The sequence below is a fragment of the Helicoverpa armigera genome, chromosome 7, assembly GCF_030705265.1.
Source record: "Helicoverpa armigera isolate CAAS_96S chromosome 7, ASM3070526v1, whole genome shotgun sequence".
Taxonomy (NCBI): domain Eukaryota; kingdom Metazoa; phylum Arthropoda; class Insecta; order Lepidoptera; family Noctuidae; genus Helicoverpa; species Helicoverpa armigera.
This window is the reverse complement of record NC_087126.1, coordinates 13,231,918-13,253,219: the sequence shown is the minus strand read 5'-3', so window position 1 is coordinate 13,253,219 and position 21,302 is coordinate 13,231,918. Positions and strand designations below refer to the sequence as shown.

The following is a 21,302-nucleotide window of genomic DNA, read 5'->3' as shown; positions in this document are numbered from 1 at the left end:
GGAGACAAAGAGTAATGTATAGATTCAACAGAGTCGTGTGTACACGCTTAAATAGTTAATACTTATACATCCAACTTAACACTCGTTCTGACAAACACAACCCCATAACAAAACCCTTGATCCACCACAATCCAAGTGCCACCATAACAATGACCAGCTCGGCTAAAATAATAGCCACAGCGGCTGAATAATAGCCAGAGCCGGCGGCTTAAATAATAGCCGAGCTAAGGTCGCGCACCGCGTCTGTAACGAGCGCAACCCGAGGTTAATAAATTGCATCTCCAGTGCATCGGCGGGATGCACCCGGGGTCGGATTTAGTGCGGGACCGGGGTACCGTGGGACGAAACGTTTTACTATGCATGAGAAACCTGAAATTCTTTACTTTATATTGCTTTTATTTTTACACTAAAACATTCTATATTTTTTATTTACACGGACTGTCAGGTTTTATTGGTAATTCATTTTATCTTTCTATCCATTGAAATCATTAATCAATTCTCTATCACGCTATTTCATGTTAAACTAAACCTACTATTACGCTGTCATGTTTAATTAAAAGTAAACAATGCCAACTAATTAATCTAGCAACAACTATAATTAACAGTTCACATCTTTGTATTTACTCAATTAAGACTAGATCTAATCGTACTTATTATCTCAACAATGATAATCATTTTATATTTTTACGTTTCTTTTTTTAATTAATATTTAAAAATGTAAACAAATGGTTAATGATTGAATATCGATATAAGTTTTATTTTAATCGTCGCGGTGACGTTCAAATCGCTCGCCCGTATGTTTCCAGCTTGGTGAAATGAATGGCGGTATTTACGCTAAGCATTTAGATTAGGTCGGACAAAGCGAGGGTAACCTGTCTCGTTAGCACACCTCGACTCAGGGCTCCTTCGATTAATTGCAGCGGATACAGTTATTGTTTGATAATCACCGGTTTAACTGTGGCTCACTTAAACTGTAGTTTATTTAAGAGTTAGACACCAAGTTGGAGTTGTTTATATTTTAATAAAACAATGCTGTTAGGATGGAGATAAAGGATAACGTTTGCTAATTTACTCTCAACTTTATTTGCGTACATTTTCTTCCTTCTTTGGAACCCTTGTTAGTTTTTTTTTTCTTTTTTTTATGTGTAATTCCCAACGGCAATAATATTTAATAGCGGCCACACTAGTCCGACTATTAGAATAAGGTATTGATATTAGAATGCCAGCTTATCTGTAACGACCACGACTATTCAATAAATTGACCATCCCACTAGATATTACAGCTTACTAGGAAACTATTGCAATATTAAAATATTTTACACATAACTCAACCCTTGTCATAAAAATGAGAGCACTTTATTTACAGCCACTTTCCATTCAAAGTTATTCTGTCAAAACTGATATCACGTGTATAAGAATGAAATATTCACTTCGAATGTGACGTAAATAGAGTATTACGGAGCCGGTGAAAACATAAATCAAGGATTTTCGTTCATTTCCATGCAAAATCTGACGGCTCTTATCAATAAGCCTGCGTATTTTTATGAAGTGAGACTTCGAAATGTAGTAATAAAGTGACATTTGGAACGGCGCGTGCCGGTCGGGAATTAAGGCCCGTATGTTTTGTGATAGTAAAATCGTAGCGAGAAATTAGGTGGCTTAGTCCGCAATGCGAAATGTCACGACAAGAAATATTGGTGTGAAAGTAGTTAGGATTCACTGCTGTAACGTGATAAAGTTAAACCATGTGTGATAAAGTTCTTAGTAGAATAGGTTTTTATGTTCGTTGAATTATGTGCTCGGAATGGAAAAGTCATCGTTGTTCTTCTTTTATGTTACGATTGTAATGAGTTGTTTTTGGTAAGTTAGAGCAAACTTTTTATTTTTGATTTTAAGCCAGACTATTTTGACGTGACAACGGTTTTTAGCTGTTACAAACTTTCTTAAAATACTTTATTTACCTGTACAGTAGCTACTTAGCCGAACCCTTGTACCCCAACAATCAAGCACGCAATACATTACGAAAGCTATTGAATACCTTAATCCCCCCCCCATCCCTCCTTCCTACTATATCTTTGTGATACTTCCCTGTAATCCATTGGAGAACATTCATTGTGTTATAAGAATGGGCCTCAGAGACACTTTTACCGGGAATTCTGTTAATCTCAGGTGAAGCCTTTGTAACTCCAAGGATTATTTGAATTAATCAATTATTAGAAATACGCGGAATTGACAATTATACCGGCGCACAATGATATTGAAGCTAGAATAGGGAAATGGAAGTCAAATACTCTTGCTGCTGTAATTTGAATACTTGAGAAAAGTGTTGTCATTCTATGAAGTATATTTCCCCTTTTATCGGTTTTAATTAAAAAGATAAAAGCCTAAATAAGATGCTGTAATCACAATATAGAATGTAATGTTTTGATGGTTCAATAAAAAATATCTAAATGCAATAATTGAGGTAATCAATCACAGTAAACGAAATATGTAGACCTACCTTAGTACGTACTATGTACGTATAAAAAAGTGTAAAATAACCTCAGATCTCAAAAATAATTTCAAATAGATTCAAACCATCAATAGAACTACCAACTAAAACGAATAAAGTTAGCTCGACACTATCACGATAGAGGACACTTTAAATATAATGTTCTTTAAGTTACAAAGTTATGCAAGTCGGATGCGTTGGCGCAACCGCCTCGCATTGAAACTGTGTGATCTATCAAACGATTGCGGAGTTCAGGGGAAGTTTGTCACGTCAGATATGTGAATGAGGAATATCGATATTCAGTTTAGGGTTGCCAAGGTACATGCAGAGTTTTCGAGAAGTACCTACGAAAAAAATGGATTTAAGATGTCTGTTTTAACTGGAATATTGCTTGCTCGAGCGCGCTCAGAGACAACATTAATTATCATTTACACACGCGAGCTTTCGTGAGATAAAACAAGTATGATTGTCGGAATTAAAAGAAACCTTTGTTACTTATAACAGACATATACTTACAATAGAAGGAGAAAACTTTTATTCCATCATCAAACTATAGCCGATTTATTGTAAAAAGGCATTTTCTTAATTTTAATTACCTACATGAAGAGTGTTTTAAATTATTTTTTTACCTCCAAATCTCGAATAGCAACCCTACTTCCTAACAACGTTAACATTAGCACTAGCAAGTCAAACTCGCAAGTTATACCACAAAGGTTCGAGTATAACGAGGCAACTGCAGCAACTCCAGATTGTTGCCGGAGACCGCAAGTTTTAGTTGCAAGTTCAGGTTAGAAGAATACTTCTTGTGGAGTTATGGTACTTGGGACTGAAGTTAAAGATATTTTTTTTACGTCATCTAGTTTTATCCTTTTCAAACCGCTTATTCAAAGCATTTACAATACATACTATAAATAAAATATAACTGCAGTTACAAGAAAACACTCACTAACGAAAACATAACCCTCTTTCTAACTCAGTCAAGAAATGCAAAGGTTGTTTTAAGCGCAATAAATTAACATACAATGACCAGATTTCATGGCACTACGTGTTTTTAAGAATACGACTGTCAACACATCACATCTCATTTAAAACACATTGAACTAGCTAAAATCACCAGCATCTCACCAACAGTGGTAAAGTGAAACTTCGTAATACCCCCATTTGATGAGCACTAGGTGTTAACGCGAACAAGTAAACTTTGACCGAGGTTCAGTCGATAATGTAGACGACAATCTAAGTTTGTCTATTCATTTGGACTAGTGCTAGTGGCGTAGGTCAGTTACGTTTGTCATTGAACGCTATTTTAGGATTAAATAGATGCCGTGAATAGGTTACGTTACGAGTTAACTGTCTAACTAAATAATGATGTCTGTTTGTAGGGTAGCAATATGGATTATAGCTTTTATGCCTGACGCGTATCTATACTTAGTTCACCGAAAACATAAACGTTAGTTTTCTCAAAACAACTCTTTTATATTCATGACGTTGGTAAAAATGGTTATAAATTATCATGTTTTCTCATTGTTTACTGATTGATGTCGTAAACGATATTTTGCAAAAATACTTAAATAAGCCTAAAAGTATCATAAAAAGTGTTCATTTTCTACTCGTGCAAGCTTACGTTTTCACCACCAAGGTATTCTGTTAGAAACCTCATTATACTTGAGAGTCCTCTATATTTGCGCCAAAACTCCTCGGAGACTGGTCCTTCAAACTATTCCAAGTTCTAACCGCAAACTAGATGTCGAACAAGTAGTTCTTCATTCACCCTGGAAGTAAAGTCGCTGGAACTGAACTAGCTACCTCGACTACCAACAAGTTTGATGGTAAACAAAAGACGTGCGTGCTAACTTGCGGTGCGAGAGCGCACTTGCGAACTTTGCCGTGTCTAGTTAAGGCGAGGAATTGGTCAACAATAATTCCATAACCGGCACGCGCATCTAAGGCGCCAAAAGGGGTCGGAGCGTCTGAGCGGGGCGAGGATAACAATACGCGCGCTAGCTTATAACTAAAAGTCGTAAGCGACAAAATGGTTTTGTAATTTTATTATTTAGAAATGATAATTTGATAAAAAATCCTACTACAATTTTAAAGAGTATGTATATACTCAACTACTAAAAAAGTTAAGAGGCTTTAATCGGTCCCGTTTGCCCATAATATGTGAATCTCTTTTTAAAAAGAGGTATGTTTGATATATTTTTCTCTGTTATAAAAGTTACCTAATCATGTTTCTACAACTAACAAAATAAGGTTTATATCATGAACTTTCAGGTAACCAAGTTGTATTTTGATCCGTTTTGTATTTACTGAGAAAAATTGACATCCTTGGCGCCAAAAATTCCAATTCGTCCTCTTAAACAAGTTTCATGTAGGTGTGAAATTATTGTGGTTCAATTTAATGAAGGTGTATGTGATTTGTAATCGTTAACTAACACTATTATTTCCCGAAATACCCTGATACAAATAGAAACCAATTGACTTTGTGAATAACGCCTTTTGATCTCGATAATAGTTATTAAGACACAGTGATTATTAAGATAAACAACAAATACAGCCAGATAATATTTAACAAAAATAACACCACAATACAATCTAATTACTTCTATCTCCCAAAATATCGTTCCCACAACACCAGAATAAAAAAGGAAAAATGTCTTATTAAAACGAGGTTTACCCAAGAGTCGGGGTAATTTAGCTAGAGCTGGCAATATTAGCAGATAGGCAGAAAAGCGAGCAATTACCGCCGAATCTAATATTAGAGTGTCGGGGGAGTATTCACGGTGCCAGCCTTCCCGGGGAAATAATTACACGAAAAGGGAAAACTTTGATGATATCTACACTATGTGGGATAGTTCAAGTTAAACAAATGTTCGGGTGACTGGAATAGAAGGTCATTTCATTCATATTTTTGGTGTATGAGTCTGTAGTGTATGTGTAGGTGTATGTGATCCAATTTGGCCGACATGCCTAACTTTTGTAATTACACAACTAAAATATTGCTTGCTATAAATAACAAATCACAATTTAACTATTCCACAAAATAAAGTAACTGTCTATTAGTATCTTAACTCATCTACTAATGCTTTACAATATAATATTTCACAAAAACTTCTGCTACTTATCACAAAACCCTTCACCAATCATTTTACCACACAAAACAAACTAATGACCAGGTGAAAACATTACAGTACGTCAGCAGTCTACCGGCTGTTATGTTCCTCGTGAATACTTGATGACCATCAACAGGTCTACTCGACTGATGTACGTGAGTCACTGTATACTGTATAGTGTGTAGTCAACAGGTATTGTTTTGTGAACGATGAACAGCTTTGAAGGGGTAACTAAGATGCTTTGTACGATCGATGGATGAGAAGTTAGATTGGTATCGTATATTTTTTTAAGAAGTTGTCTTGTTGTATATTTTGAAGATTGAAAAAAACATTCAGACTGAAATAAATTGAATAGAAATGATCTTAATGTTTTACTATGGACCTAAGTATGTGTACTCATAAATCTTGATTTAATAACACAAGGAAATTATTGAAGCTTGTTAAATAAAGTTCCTAATTAATGAAAAACTTTTAACGATAAAAATTCCACCGTTCAAAATTGAGATGGTATCTTATTTAAACGGGAACTGAGGCAAATAAAAGATGTGAAATATTTTAGAAAGAAATTCTTCAGTAAATTGTACGGTTCACTTGGTAAAGTAAAAATGTTAGGGCGAACGCCAGACAAGCAAAAAGTACGTTTTAATTAGAAGCTTGCAAACAAGAGCTCCATCAGCGATCAACAAATCGAGAGAAATCCTTATTTGAAAAGCAAATAGTCGTAGAAAATCCATTTCATTAGTATTTGCGAGTCTATCGCGAAATGAGGGATTTTTAAAACAAAGAAAAGACGTGTCTTTGGTGGAATAGCAATGCAATTTGTCAGCGCGGCCGCCTCCGGTACCAGGCGCACATAAACGTATAGAGCACATGCTTCACCCACAAAGGATTTGGGTTCGTCAGTCTAACGAGAATATGAGCGCAGTAATTTTGTCTGTAAAATTATATGAGCATCTGTGGATGCTGAAATATTTTGGGAAGCTCGTTGGGTTATGTGGGCTTTGTTTTGAATTTGGAGTAAATAAGTTTTCAGGAATTACCAGAAACATACGTACGGTTCTTTAATTCACAAAATATTCCTAGCCAATTTCAGCTAGATTATAACAAAGCTCATTTAAAACGATTCGTTTAAGTGACAGATGTTCGAGTATCGGAATCAAAAGGCTTTGCCGAGCGGGATCCGATCATAAATCCGTTTGTATCGCGTGCCTGGCGTCACATTGCATTGGCAGCCATGCATAGCTGCATATGCAATATGCATGCGGCCGGCGACATCAAAGGGAAACGCTACTAATTATACGGACTGATTCGCCCCCACTCACGTAGATATCCATTTATATGTGAAATGGTGTTAATGAGGAGAAATGTGCTCAGATGTGCCTTTGTCAGTGGTAATTAAATGTGCCTATTGAATCATATTAATGACTATTATGCATTAAGCACAAACGTAAGATGTAATAAGTTGACCTTGCGTGTAAGTACCGTTACTAATTAATTACAAAGTTAATAAGTCCAAAAAAAGCCTTTAGTACTTTTAAAATATCTTTATTAAACTAAAGGTTCATGGAAATTGTGTGTTGACTTCACTAGCGAGATTAAGTTATTCTTTTTATATTTTACGATATAAAGAGATAGTGTAGTTATGCAAGGCATTTTAATGATAGTAAATTTTAAACTTAACTGTACTGGAAACTTCCATATCATCCGACTAGGAGAACAAACGCTCAAGTTAAAAGGTTTTCATTGATGAGAGGTCGCGCGACCCATTTCAATATACATTAGGGTTGTCCAACTTCTCTATAAGTGCATATAAAACTACGAATATATTATCCTTTATATTATTTAGTAGAGCTCTCACAAGTTCGGGTTTTGTTTGTGTAAATCACGTTTATTTTCGGTAGCCGGGTAAATTTGATGCGTTTGTTTGCAAAATTGTATTTTGAATTCGTATTTGGTAGTACGGTAGATTCATATCGACTTACCTACTGTATCTACCGCTTGTACTTCTCAATAAATAAGATGATTGTTCATACCTGTAAAAAAATAAAAATACCATAAGTTATGTTGAAGAAACAAGTCGTCGTCGTTTACGTCTATTTATAAAATAAAAGAAATATATAAAAATAATCCTTCCTTATGTAAAGTTTTAATCTTCAAAGTTGAGATAACAACAGACGATTTCTGATTTAACAGATTTAAATAAACTCAAAATGGCTCATCGTTAAAATAAGTGATTTGTATATTTCACAGTTGGCAGTGACTGCCAGAACCTATCAGCACTATAATATTTGTTATTGAATACAGCACAGATTGATGTCTGGCACAATTGTGGGATAGTTTTGTGCTTTATCGACTTGTGCCAAATGTGAATAAAAGTAGTTATATTTCTGTGTTGCCAAAGGAGTTTGCGTAAATTCATAATACAGAATCCTTACAGGAGAAAAATAAAATAACTAAAAGTGGAAATAAAAGGCATTAAGTTTACCTATGCAGTCGTAAAAGTTTCTATGTCATGTTCACAATAATCTTGATAAACAACACAACTGCACAACTTAAATAAAACAATAGAGTGTGGAGCTTAAAAATAGTTTTATTATTACAGCATTTACTAACTATTTATTAGAATCGTTAACTGACTATTGTTCGTCCACGTTGAGCACAAACTAGTCCATTATCGTCGTAGTTAGAACTATTACAAGTAATAGCTGGAATCCCTCGGCTCTATTACAAAGCGCTCATCAGAAACTCAATCGCCGACATTTTATTGCTTTGAAGACAGAATCCTCTTAGCCTGACCTAGCAAATAGCTAGTAATTGAAACGTTCCATTTAAAAGGAATATATTTTACACAATCCGGGTAAAATTTTCGTTCGTCGGGGAAGATTTGTCACTGTCAACTGGCAAACAAATAGCGCATTACCTGTCAGGGTGTTGCAGCCAATTGATGCGAGCCCGAGACCTCAGGTACCTCAGGCCATTTCTCAAACTTGCCAGATTTCTGGCAAAAATACTCGTTGGAACGTTGGGATTACCTCGAGGGCGAAACGGAACGTATCGACTGACGATAAATATTCCGGCGCGTTCCAATTTCACGAAAGATTTTGAATTTGAAAAGTTTACATCGTTTTGTAAACTCGTTCTGTCGGCTACGTTTTAGGGGAAGACTTTTTACCGCATCGATTGTAAAATAAGCTCGTTTGTTAGACTTATGCATACATAAGTACCTAATCTGCTTCTACTGAAGTTTGTTTAAAATAACCAAAATAAAACGTTTACCTGCATACAATAAAAATAACTACTTGAATTTATAGCTCACGGAATATTGCTATCGTAAAGAAATAGCATAAAATTAAATTGCTATGTTATTAAGAAAACCCTTTATTTTCTTATTAGCGAGAGCAGCAATTTAATTTGTAGCAATTAGCAAAACAATATTAAAGTCGAAGACAAATGAATGTTGGAGTAACAGCTTAAAGCCATCATTTACTGTAGCAGCCAAAAAACTTACTATTTAAATAGAAACATCCAACGATTTGAATTTTGTTGAATTACAGTAATAAATTAACGACTTTAACACTTATTACTTTAATGAATAAATGCTTTTCTTTGCTTTCTCAATATTAGATGCATCTAATAAAACTAGCTTCGCAGAAATAATTAGAAAGGTCCAGAATTTCAACAGAACCCTTTCCCAAAATAGCTTAACTCTTTCCCAAAGTCACCTTAGCCATAATTTGTGCAAGTTTTATCATTCCTGTACTTGTGTAGCGAGTGGTCCAGAGATGCTGTAAGTTATTCTGTAGAGCTGAGCTCGCGTTAATATTTGATTCGCTCGTTAAAAACTCCACCTTTATTTAGAAACATATCGAATTTGAAATGGGGCGAGCACGTGATTGCAAGATTGCCCTTGAATTTTGGCGAAAGTTTTTCTAACTACTAGTATACCATTAGGTAAAATGTAACTATGTATATTTGTTTTTACACCCAAAATATTGTGGTTATGTGTTGTATAGATCAATTTATTTAATGCTTACAACACTGCCTATACAAAGACCAATAAATAAAGAACAACTACCGAATCCAAAAACCTACACAGGTACGGACACTCAAATTTTCACACCATGTGCAATAGCAAAAATCTACACAAGTATTTGAAGTTTTTTTTTAAGAAAAATGACGATGTTCCAGTGGCCTTATCCACCCCGTATGTTTCCACGCGCAACGTAATACGTTGAACTGAATATTACAGGCAAGCTGAGAACGCGGGGTTGTGAGCACCCCCGGACTACTCGCTTACCTACCAGAATACTTAACTGGGTTTAAAATAACCCGCTCACTTGCCTTAAAGCAAATTTAATTTCACTAATAGTAAGATGGTAAACGTATGCTGTTCAGAAAATTATAGACATTTAGGAGAATCCGTTGCAGAACAAGTCTGGCCAAAAAACAAAAAAGTTAAGTTAAGTGACAGATAAAAGGCATCACAAATACAACTACTAAGACATTATCACGTTTAAAAGGTGTTTATTAAATAAAACCAGGTCGAAAAAGTAAAAATTGATTAAAAATAATTACCCTCTTTAATGCAGTTAACAGAGAATGACAGGATGAAGGGTTACTACAGGGAGCATGGGAGGTGTACCCATATTCCTGCTATAAAATGCTTCTACCCAGGATTAAGGAATTAATGCTTGACGAAAACCGTCTCATAGCTACCAACGAGGATAATCTCGTTGACAAAATAATCTTATGCTCACGTGCGTCTAAGAAAATAGGTCAGAAATAAATTCAAAAATCAAAAAATCAAAAAAAATCAAAACTTATTTATTCAAACTTGGCTGCAAAACAGCACTTTTCGAACGTCAGAAAAAAATTACATAAGACAGTCCCCAAAACGCCCACCCTTCACCACTTCCTATGTGTTTTTGCTGGGAAGAAGAAGTGGCGCAACAAACTCCCCAGCAACACATGTCTGTCTGTAGGTTAAAAGAACCTTTCAACAAAGTACAGTGAGTATGTTGCAGTATGCAATACGCAATATTGTCATAAAATAAAATTACATTTAAAAATGATTTATAAAATCGACCACATGCTAGCTAGCACTCACCCTACGTAACTTGTCTAACTCAAGCATTGAATAAATATGATGTGAAAAAAAAAAATTGTATAGCCTCCAATATTTATAATAGTTTATGAGGGAGTGCCCACCTTCATGTGATATTCTATTGCAACCTTATGTCATGTACAACATACATAGGTAAGTAATGAATCTAGTAAATTGGACCGCTCAGCCAGAAAAAAAGAAAAAAGAAGTATAAGAAAAGAGTTTACAAAATTATATAATACTACTTATAGTATAGTCAGTAAGACGACCTGGCACCACAAGCAGCACCCGTTCACGAGCATAACGCGAGGATCAGCCATCGCCCCCTCGCACATCTTTGAGGGAGGGAGGCAACCGACCGCCGACGCTACCGCAAGCAGTGCCGTCTAAGGGAGCATGACGTACTCACTGCTACACAACTCAATATTAGGATCAATTATCGCTAAGTAGTGGTCCTTATTTACTATAATCCAAAGGAAAAAAAAAAATATATATAAATAGATGATTAAAATAAAATATAATAAATACAGTAAATGTATCCTGTCAATAATGTAAAACCAAGTAATGTCAATAATAAAATTATAAAATTGTAAAAAAAAAATGAATAATATTAATTGATTGTAAAATTAGGATGTCATTCACAAAAAAAAAAAAAAGACAATTATAATATAGCTGTCTTGCGTTCAACATGGCGACCAACTATTTTTGTCATTCAAATAATCGTTAATTGTATAATATGCCTTTTGAATAAGAATAGCCTTAATTTGTTCTTTGAATTTATTAAACGGCTGTTCTAATAAAGACAGAGGAAGTTTATTATAGAAACGAATACCTAGACCCAGAAATGAACCATGCACTTTATGAAGCCGGTGAAAGGGTACACACAGTTTATGCTTATTTCTTGTATTAATGCTATGGACTTCACTTTTTTTGGTATATAAATGTAAGTTCTGTCTAATATACAGTATATTGGCAAAGATGAATTGTGATGCCACAGTAAGAATACCAATTTCTTTAAACAGCTCTCTGAGGGAAGTTCTGGTACCTAATTGGTATATCGCACGTATAGCACGTTTTTGTAGAATAAATATATTCTCTATATCAGCGGCTTTGCCCCACAACAGAATACCGTAGGACATAACGCTGTGAAAATTACTGAAATACACCAATCGAGCTGTGTCGACGTCCGTGAACTGTCTGACTTTCCTAACGGCGTAGGCGGCAGAACTAAGCCTTCCGCGAGGCTAGAAATATGTGAACCCCATTGAAGTTTTGTATCTACTGTTATACCCAGAAACACGGTAGATGCAACGGTTTGAAGAACCTCGTTGTTTAGGATAACATTAGGACCTAGGTTTTTTACATTAGGCAAAGTGAACTTAATGCATTTTGTTTTTTTAGCATTAAGTACTAAATTGTTTGTGGTAAACCAGTGCGTAACTAATGAGAGTGCACTGTTTACCTCTTCAAATTGCTCTCTATTTCTGTCAACTTTGAAAATGAGAGACGTATCATCTGCAAATAATACAACGTCACAGATATTATTGAGGTGGTAAGGCAGATCATTGATGTACACTAAGAATAAGAATGGACCTAATATAGAGCCTTGTGGCACGCCTAGCTGAACTGGAAGGCCTGATGATTTAGAACCATTTACATCTACACATTGCAATCTATGTTGTAAATACGATTCTATTATGCTGAGAGCTCCGTTTTGGACTCCGTAAAACCGTAATTTGCGTAAAAGTGTATCATGATGGACGCAATCAAAAGCTTTGGAAAGGTCGCAAAAGACTCCAATAGCATTTTGAGAATTTTCCCATGCGTTATAAATATGTTTTAAAAGTGCAACACCAGCATCTGTGGTAGAACGACCTTTGGTAAAGCCATATTGTTCTGTATGAAGGAGGCTATTTAAATTGAAATATCGTAGTAACTGCTTGAGTATTAACTTTTCGAAAATTTTACTAAAGGCAGGCAAGATAGAAATAGGTCTAAAATTACTAATGTCTGACTTATTGCCTGATTTAAATAGAGGTATGACTTTGCTGTGTTTCATGAGGTCAGGAAAAACACCAGTGTCAATGCACTTGTTGAATATTATAGCAAGGTAAGGAGCAATGACGTCAATTATATTACCTAATAGTTTGATGGAAATGTCCCAAAAATCACCCGTATTTTTTAATTTAAGAGTTTTAAAAACATTAATTACATCCATTGGAGTAACGTGCTCAAAACTAAACAAAGAATTACATTGAGGCACACTAGCACGCATAAGCTGTTCAGCGTCAGTTGAAGATGAATTTAAGGAGCGAGTCGTGGTTACAGGTATATCCGCAAAGAACTCATTAAAAGCTTTGGCTACATCAGCCGCATTACTAACAAGTTTGTCGTCCAGTTTAATCTCTAACTTGTTGTTCTGGTTCACTGACTTGCCAGTTTCATTATTTATAATTCTCCAGGTTGTTTTGATTTTATTTGAGGAGTTTTTAATAGAATCACTTAAAAATTTTGATTTTGCAAAATTACAGACCTTTTTAAATATTTTGGAATATTGTCTAACATAGTTTACAAACTTATCGTCAAATTGACAAGTTTTCATACCGTATAACTCATATAGTCTCGCTCTACTTATATAAATACCTGGAGTGGCCCATTGGTTGAATTTGGCCGAGGTACCTTTAATATTTAAGGTTTTGGTCTTAAATGAAGAATTGAACTCATTCTGTATTACACCAAAGAGAGATGTATAATTGGTGTTAGGATCGTCATTAGCAAGAATAGAAGGTTCAAGATTTTTTGTAACATTACTTTTAAATCTAACACAACGACTAACTGAATAGGGTCTGCATTCTATTTTAAGTGGCTCAGTGTGAACTAACATGGGAAAACTAACTTTTTGTCCACAGTGGTCAGACGTAAGATGGTTGATGACTAAGTTGTTGGAGGCCTCAGTGTCACTAAATATGTTATCCAGACAGGTAGAAGTAGTGGCCGTAATTCTGGTTGGTTCACAGAATATATTTACTAAGTTAAAAGACTTAAATAAGTTTAATAGTCTTATAGTTAAAGGAGAATCCTCCAAAATGTTAACATTAAAATCTCCACATATAATTTTACCTTTGGTGCTTGATTTTAATTTATTAAGTAAATCTTCAATGATTGATTCGAAATTGTTAAAAGTCACCTAAGGGGCCGGTAAACGCAAACAATAATATAACGCTCAAGTTCCACGCAAGACAGCTCAATGGTGCGCTCGATAGAAAGACTATCTAAATCAGGGCGTTGTTTACATTTTAACATATTTGAAACCAAAACCAAAGATCCGCCTCGTATAGCATTCTTTCTTACAAACGCACTTTGCACAGTGAAATTACTATTATTAATAAATGAAACTTGATGTTCTTTTAACCAATGTTCAGTTAAACATAGAACATGAACATTATGGTTTTCCAAAATAAACTTAATTCTAATTCTTTGCCAGACAAGCCCTGCATATTTTGATGTACAACATTCAATAAATGCGGCCCATCCTTTGTCGCGCCTAATAGTTTAAACTACTGGGCGAATCAATAATTATGTTAGTATTACTACTAACAATATCCGAAGATACATCAGACGTACCTGTGTCAGTTTGTATACTATATGCTAAAATATTAGCAATATGTCTCCTACACCTAGCTGGTAAATACATTGAGTACTCTGTCAATTTAAAATCAAAAATATACTCATTTATGTCAAAATAAAGAATGGCATTAACAAGTTGACAAGTCCTATTATAAAGGAACATGTTCAAATCAAATATGTGCCTACTTTGATCAATGGAAAAGTTATAAGAATATGGCAGAGCACATAATATGAATTTAATGTCATTTAAATTTATTATTAGATTTACATAATCTAATAACTCTTTTCTACTTACTGCCAAGCTATCACCATAAATTAATATAACAGTTGAACCTGGGATAAGCTTAGTCAACTTAATGTTCTGAACTAAGTGACTAAAACTGGCACCAGGTACACAGTGATTTAAAACATATTGCTGCGAACACTGATTGAAAATACTACCAATGCCTTGACCAAACTTATCTGAAAAATATATGTTATTTTACTATTACTCACACTCGTAACCTTGTCTGAACATTCTTCAAATTGAGTGGCCAGGGTTGTGACAGACTGGGGCTCCTGTGAGGGTGACACACACTGTGGCACTTGTGTGGGTGTTACACGGTGGGCCTCAGATGTTGGGAGGCATGAACAGTTACACGAGATGTTATTTGTAAGCAAGTCATACTTCTCTGCATTTTGTATGACTAAGTCTACCAGCTCACAGGCCTCCTGCAAACGCTTTGTTAGGTCCTGCTGTGAATCTTCATACTTTTGGAAAATGTCCCTAATGGTATTTTCTTTAATACAAAGTTCAGCTTGTAAACGTTGGATGTCACTATCATACCTTGTCCTACTAATGTCCAATTGATGTTCACAATTATTTAAATCTTTAATTAAATTTATGTTCTTTCTTCTTAATATGTTATTCGATTTAAAACTGTGTACTTTCTTAAAGTTTTCTTAAGTTTTTTGACAACCTTATTGATTTTTAAATATTTTTTAATTTTGTTGTGTGTATTACTTGTAATTTTATTCTGTACTAAAGTCTCATTGGTCAAGTCAATTGTTATCATTGGCTGATTACAAGAACCGGACGCACTACCAACAAGCTCATCATACAGGCTGCAGGTGTTCATGAACCGTTCACTGGACTTTGCAGACTCCAACTGAGTGATGGTGTTGTGGGCTCTGCTTAGCTCATGTTCCAGCTCAGAGATCCTTCTTAATGCCAGTTCATGTGTGTCGCTGCACTCTTGCATGTTTGACACAAGTTGATTTAGATGTTGATTTTGGTCGAGTAAATCCATATGTTCTATATGTAATTCAGCCAACTGGTTCTTAAGTTCAGTGTTCTTGTCTACAATAACCTTAACTTCTACCTCGCTATCATCCCGTTCTTGTAGCAGCTGTTTACACAGGTTTTTGCTAGTTTCCAACTCTTTCAACGTAGCCCTCAACTTTTCCTCAAATGCAGCTCTACGGGTAACCATGATGAATAGCTAACCCTGAGGCACCCTGGAATGTGAGAAGAGACAGCTAAGTGAAGGAAGAAAAAGAAAAAGTCAGAAGTAAAGTTTATAAACAAAGGATTGGAGAAATATAATTAACATTAATACAGAGTTGAAGATTCTAAAGCTAATTAAAAGGAAAAGAGTATTCTGTATTGTTTGATCAAGTTTTAAGTACCTAAATTATGTACCTATTAGGTATAGCAACAAAACAACAACAAAATTATTAATAAAAAGTTGTTGAGGGTATATTTTTTCCTAATGTATCATTTGAAAATTGAAGTATTTTTAAAGTATTTCTTCACAAAATTTAATTTGTAATAAATTGTTGATAAGAAGTTAATGAAGGGTTCAAGATTTGAAATACGATCTTACAATGACCACACAAATCAGCTGATCTCGTTATGTAGAAGACATTTAAACTTATAATTGATGGGGCATATTTAGACGCAGCTTGAAAAAGATGTGGTTATTTAATATGTAAGTAATATATGTAAAGCGCATAGAAAAGAATTGTTAAGTGAGGGGACTGGGTATCTAATAAATAGAGAATAAGCAAATACTCCCCGGGTTTTATGTTCGTTTCGAACACTTTCAAATCCGTCCGTTGGGATGACAGCCAGTTTCTTTCCGATGGATTTCTATCGTTGTCTCGCAACGAAATCACTCACAAACATTTGTCCATATATCTAATCACTTAATTTACTGATTCTAAGGTCATTTACAATAATTAAATCACTAAAACTATTTAATTTTAAAATAAAATCTAGGACACATATTTTTGACAACCGGCCACCAGTGTTGCCAATTAAAATTAAAGTATACACGAGCAAAATGGGCACAAATATAAGTAATTTAGCAGGAATATTTTGTCTTTAAGTTAATTATAGTAAAAGTTGTAACGACACAAATGTTTTGAAAGTTAAAACTTTAGGACTTCAATCTAATTATTACAGTTAAGTTAGCTTCAGAATTAAGCAAACAATATTGTTTATCTAGACTAGACTATACAAAGAGCTTAGTACAATAACATTTCAGTCCTTTAATTGTGTACCTAAATCAAATTAAATGGCAACGGTAATTATTAGCAGGTGGCCAGTAATCATAACGGTGATATACAATAATTAGATAATTAAAACCTGCAGCGTAGGCAATTAGCAATCTAACCACACACACCACCACAAACATACAAACACACATTTGTTACTTTATACACACATACGAAAGAGCTCCCCTGTGCATGATCGTATTTTTTTATTGCACAGATTTTAATTTAATCTCGCACCCTTTGTATTTTAGGTTAATCGCACGAGATTGGATTTTGTTTGAAAACAAAAACACTCTCAAAGTGATTATTTTTAAAGGGCACTCGTGCGTGTAAATTGACAGACGCAAACAATATTTTATTATGAAAAGTTAAGTACGATCATAAAGTGATTTACATCACACTTTAGAGTAGTTTTTTTTTTTATTCGCGTCGTAGTCAAGCTTATTATGTTCTACATATTTTGAAATAGATCTTAACACTCGCTAAACAATTATGCATTAGTAACATCGAATTGGCTACCGCACCATGGCGTAACAAAACGCCAATCTTTTAACAAAGATAAAGTTTGTAACAAACATATCCATTTAACCGACAACGCGAACCTAACTTACTTTGCTTGCTAAATGTATTTCCTTTTCCATAAACTAGTGACAATGTTCCATATATTATGGTAAAGTGCGCTCGCAAATGGCTTTTTCATTAGCTGCATTTGCCATTTCCAGTACTTTGTTGCACTTTATTTGCGTGGCTATATATTTTCAGCTGTATTTTGGATCCGAATTATAATTTGGAGAGAAATATACTTTTGGAAACTTTTATTGAAGAAAAATCGTCATATTTCTTTATATATTTAAGTACCTTGACTTTTCGTTTCATCCCATTTTGTTAAAGTATATTTTAATAAAGTTTTTTAATAATGCCACAAGTCCGTTTCGTTGCGATAATTACCAATAATTAATCAAACAGCATACCTGAAACTCCGTATACTGTAAAAAAGCAACACTGAACACAAAATACGAGTATATCAGTGTATTTAACCGAGAATACTGGTCCAATTTACATTTGATATGTTCGTAAACCCCCGGGCTGTGTATGTACAACCCCCGGCTATCTTATTTGATTTCATGTTAATTAATCCGTGCATGGAGTCGATGCGGCTCGATCCGTTTAGTTCTCCATTTATTGGCGATTGCTATTACTAATGGCTCCAATTAAATAACGACATCTGTTTCTGAAAGTTAGTTAACACAATTTGTGCACTATCAAAGAAATGTAGTTATAATTATGTCTGCAATTTCTGTGAAATATTTTTATTACATTCCATCCTTAATAACGTGACTTTATATTAATTCTACAGGAGAATGTATCTGATTACTTTTTAATCCGGTTTGATCCGGAATAACGTTTAAAGCGAAGTAATTACAGCGGAACTCCGGGAGGCTGTGCCGGATCAAATAATTAATATTTCGTGCTCCGAAGCGTTTCGTAAATCACCAGATAGACGGAGACGACTTATTGCCTGTTGACGACTGTTGCTGTGTTCAAAACGTACTAATTAAAGTAATCACAAATTGGGGTCGCTTCAACCCCTTCCGATGTACTTAATTAGCTTGATATTTTAACTCTGATATTATACAGGTTACCGAGAAGCCGCCCAACCCAATTTCACTGGAATATCGTATCTACTTAAATTTTAATATTAAATGAACCCTCATTACACTTAATTATTACGCCGAAATGGTTGTTGCGACGATAGCTCAGCAGGTGGAGTAAATAATAAGCGTGGACTGTATAATATGTGAATACGTATAATGATTTTTAAGAATAACAATATAGTACAATTAAGCAAATACGAAATGAAAGTTTAAGTATGAGAACTAAAGAACGCGTGCGCGCGGCCGGTGCGCATAAGCAAGTCTTGACCTCTGGACCCGGCGATTCGCGGCGAGCCGTTGCACCACGACGTCACAGTCGCCCCCACTTGTCGTGGACGCGGTTGAAGCGAGTGGGCCGACTCAACAATGGTTCTGGATTACGCAAATACTGTTAATGTAATCAGCAACTAGGGCGAAATATAAAATGGTACATAAGCAAGATAAAAAGGTCTTTAAGGATGATAAAACATGCAAACTGCTTTCGACCTAAATATCCAGCGGCGCCTACAGCAACCGCATCACGAATTAAAACCACTCTATTTTAATAACTTTAGTACGTACAGCATAACCAACAACAGGCTCTTAAAAATGCGGCGAGCGTCTTCAAAACAAAACTTTACACAAGCCATTGTTTTCAAGTAAAAAGAAATTGCGGACAAGACGAAAACAATCGGGTTTTTTCGCCCAACTTTGTAGACAACCGCGGTCTAAATGGTTGCAGTCAACCACAGCAGACCAGAGAAGTTTTTCAGAAGAAACTTGAGATATTGCGAAGAAACTTGCTTTTAAGCTTGCTGGCAAAAACTTCAGTTTACGAAGCTAAGGAAACTAATGTCGTTTAGGTTTTTTTAGTTTGTGCCAGTGAGAGGAATAAGTGCGGAGTTAACTGAGGTGCTAAGTAAATGGATGGAAAGTTGGGACTTGTGTATAAAGAAGCTGAGATGCTGTAGCTTTCGAAAAAGTACTTTCAAGCACACTGGTGGAATTAGAAAACTTTTATACGCATTTTTTTCTCATTTAATTCATCAGATGTCCAAAGACTTCATTTTTTACCCAAATTCAATGTTTTTAAAATAACTACTTCTTCACATTATCAGAACCGACTTTGGTCAGTAAATTCTATGCTCAGTATTACCTTGTCTTATTTGAGGTACAAAAGTAATATCAGAAGTAAGTATAGTGAGCTGAACAAAGACGCAATGCAGTCAAGAAGCTAGTTGTCTGTCTCGCGTGCAACCGCATTGCGTTCTGCTATCACATTACTGCGCTAATTAATATCTGCTAGCTTAATAATCACCTCCATCAGCTAAATTACATCGTGAACAATTTCAAAGTCAAGTTCAATCATCATTAAGTAATAACGTTAGACAACATAACGCATTTTTCTCAAATGTTTGTTTTCATCTACGTATGCGAAGAAGTTTTGAAACGAAGTATGTAATTGGTTATTGGCATGTTATAGGTGCAATGGACACCAGAATATTCTAACAACATATGCTGAACGTTTTCCGTATACTTTTAAAAATGTGTGGAATAAGTTAAGAGAGCAAAAAGATGTAAAGATATTTAAACCTAAGCACACCAGCTTTACATCACATTTGTACCGGTTCTTTTCAAGAACAACTCAAACAGTAGTCCAATTACGATTACATTTACGATTCCACTACAAAGATGTACATATGTTTTTCCTTCAGCAGGCTACCTTGTGTCAATAATGTAATAGCTCAGCCGTCGAGTGGTCGAGTTCAGTCCAGCTGACCCTTTGATTGCGTTACCCTTTGACTGAGTTACGCGGGGTCAGTTGCTCACTCGCTACGTGGCGTGCTACGTGGACTTGTAATGATTTCAAAAGTATCAATAACGTATTAGGTACTGTTTGAATAAAGGTTGTTTATTTCCTAAGATGATTTTGTGTTTTGTTAGATTTTATTACAGAGCGATAAAATAGTCAAATAAGTAGTGTGATCTGATGTTGACAGTCAAACGAATGTCAACTACATCTCCCAAAAATCCTTAATGTCATATAATAACTTTTAAGAGGCTTTATTGGCCACATAAAACATCTGCAAAAATGTAAACCCACATAACCGGCTAAAAAGCAAACAAACCAACAAGCATATTCACATTAGAAGCCGGATGGATACAAAAGCTCACTCAAACAAGTTTAATGATCAAATAAAATAGTTCCACGGCTCCCTTTATAGACTTCCATAACAGTCCGGTCCGAGTCCGGTACGTACCGCTGCCGGACGCCGGACGTCCGGTTTATGAGCTCTTTTAATGTACTCATTAACTCACTTTAGAATGTTAGTGTCGGTTTATAACTATGGTATTAAAAAACAGCGTGTAATCCTTGCTTGTACAAAAGTTTTCTAGTAGGCCATATTTTCGTTGTTTTAACCGTTTATCTTCCTTTCTTCTTTAATCTTCAAAATCATTTTTCTATTCCGAATTTGGCCTTTTCCATCAAGCTTTTAAAGATATGACCACTATATTGTTCTCAAAACAAACAAAACACTACCTATATTTCATTCCATTTAAGCCTATTCACAAAGGCATTGAAGCTCACTCGATGCGTCAGCGGTTGTCGTGCGGCGACGGGACGGTGACGGGACGACAGCGGGACGGCAGCGGGACGCGGTCGGCCCGTATTCAGCGCTCGGTTGAATTCAATGATTCGAGCTAACTCACTTTGCTGAGAAATAGATCGCGCTGTCACAGATATGAGAGGGTTGCAATACGACTGCGTTTGTACCTAACTGCCGGTGAATGGACAG

General features: G+C 35.3%; 1 protein-coding gene across 1 annotated transcript in view; it reads right to left on the bottom strand.

Annotated features, from left to right (window-relative positions):
- The window catches only part of LOC135117071 (syntaxin-binding protein 5-like), a 161,836-nt gene that overhangs the window by 85,364 nt on the left and 55,170 nt on the right, over positions 1-21,302 (bottom strand). The window lies entirely within an intron of this gene.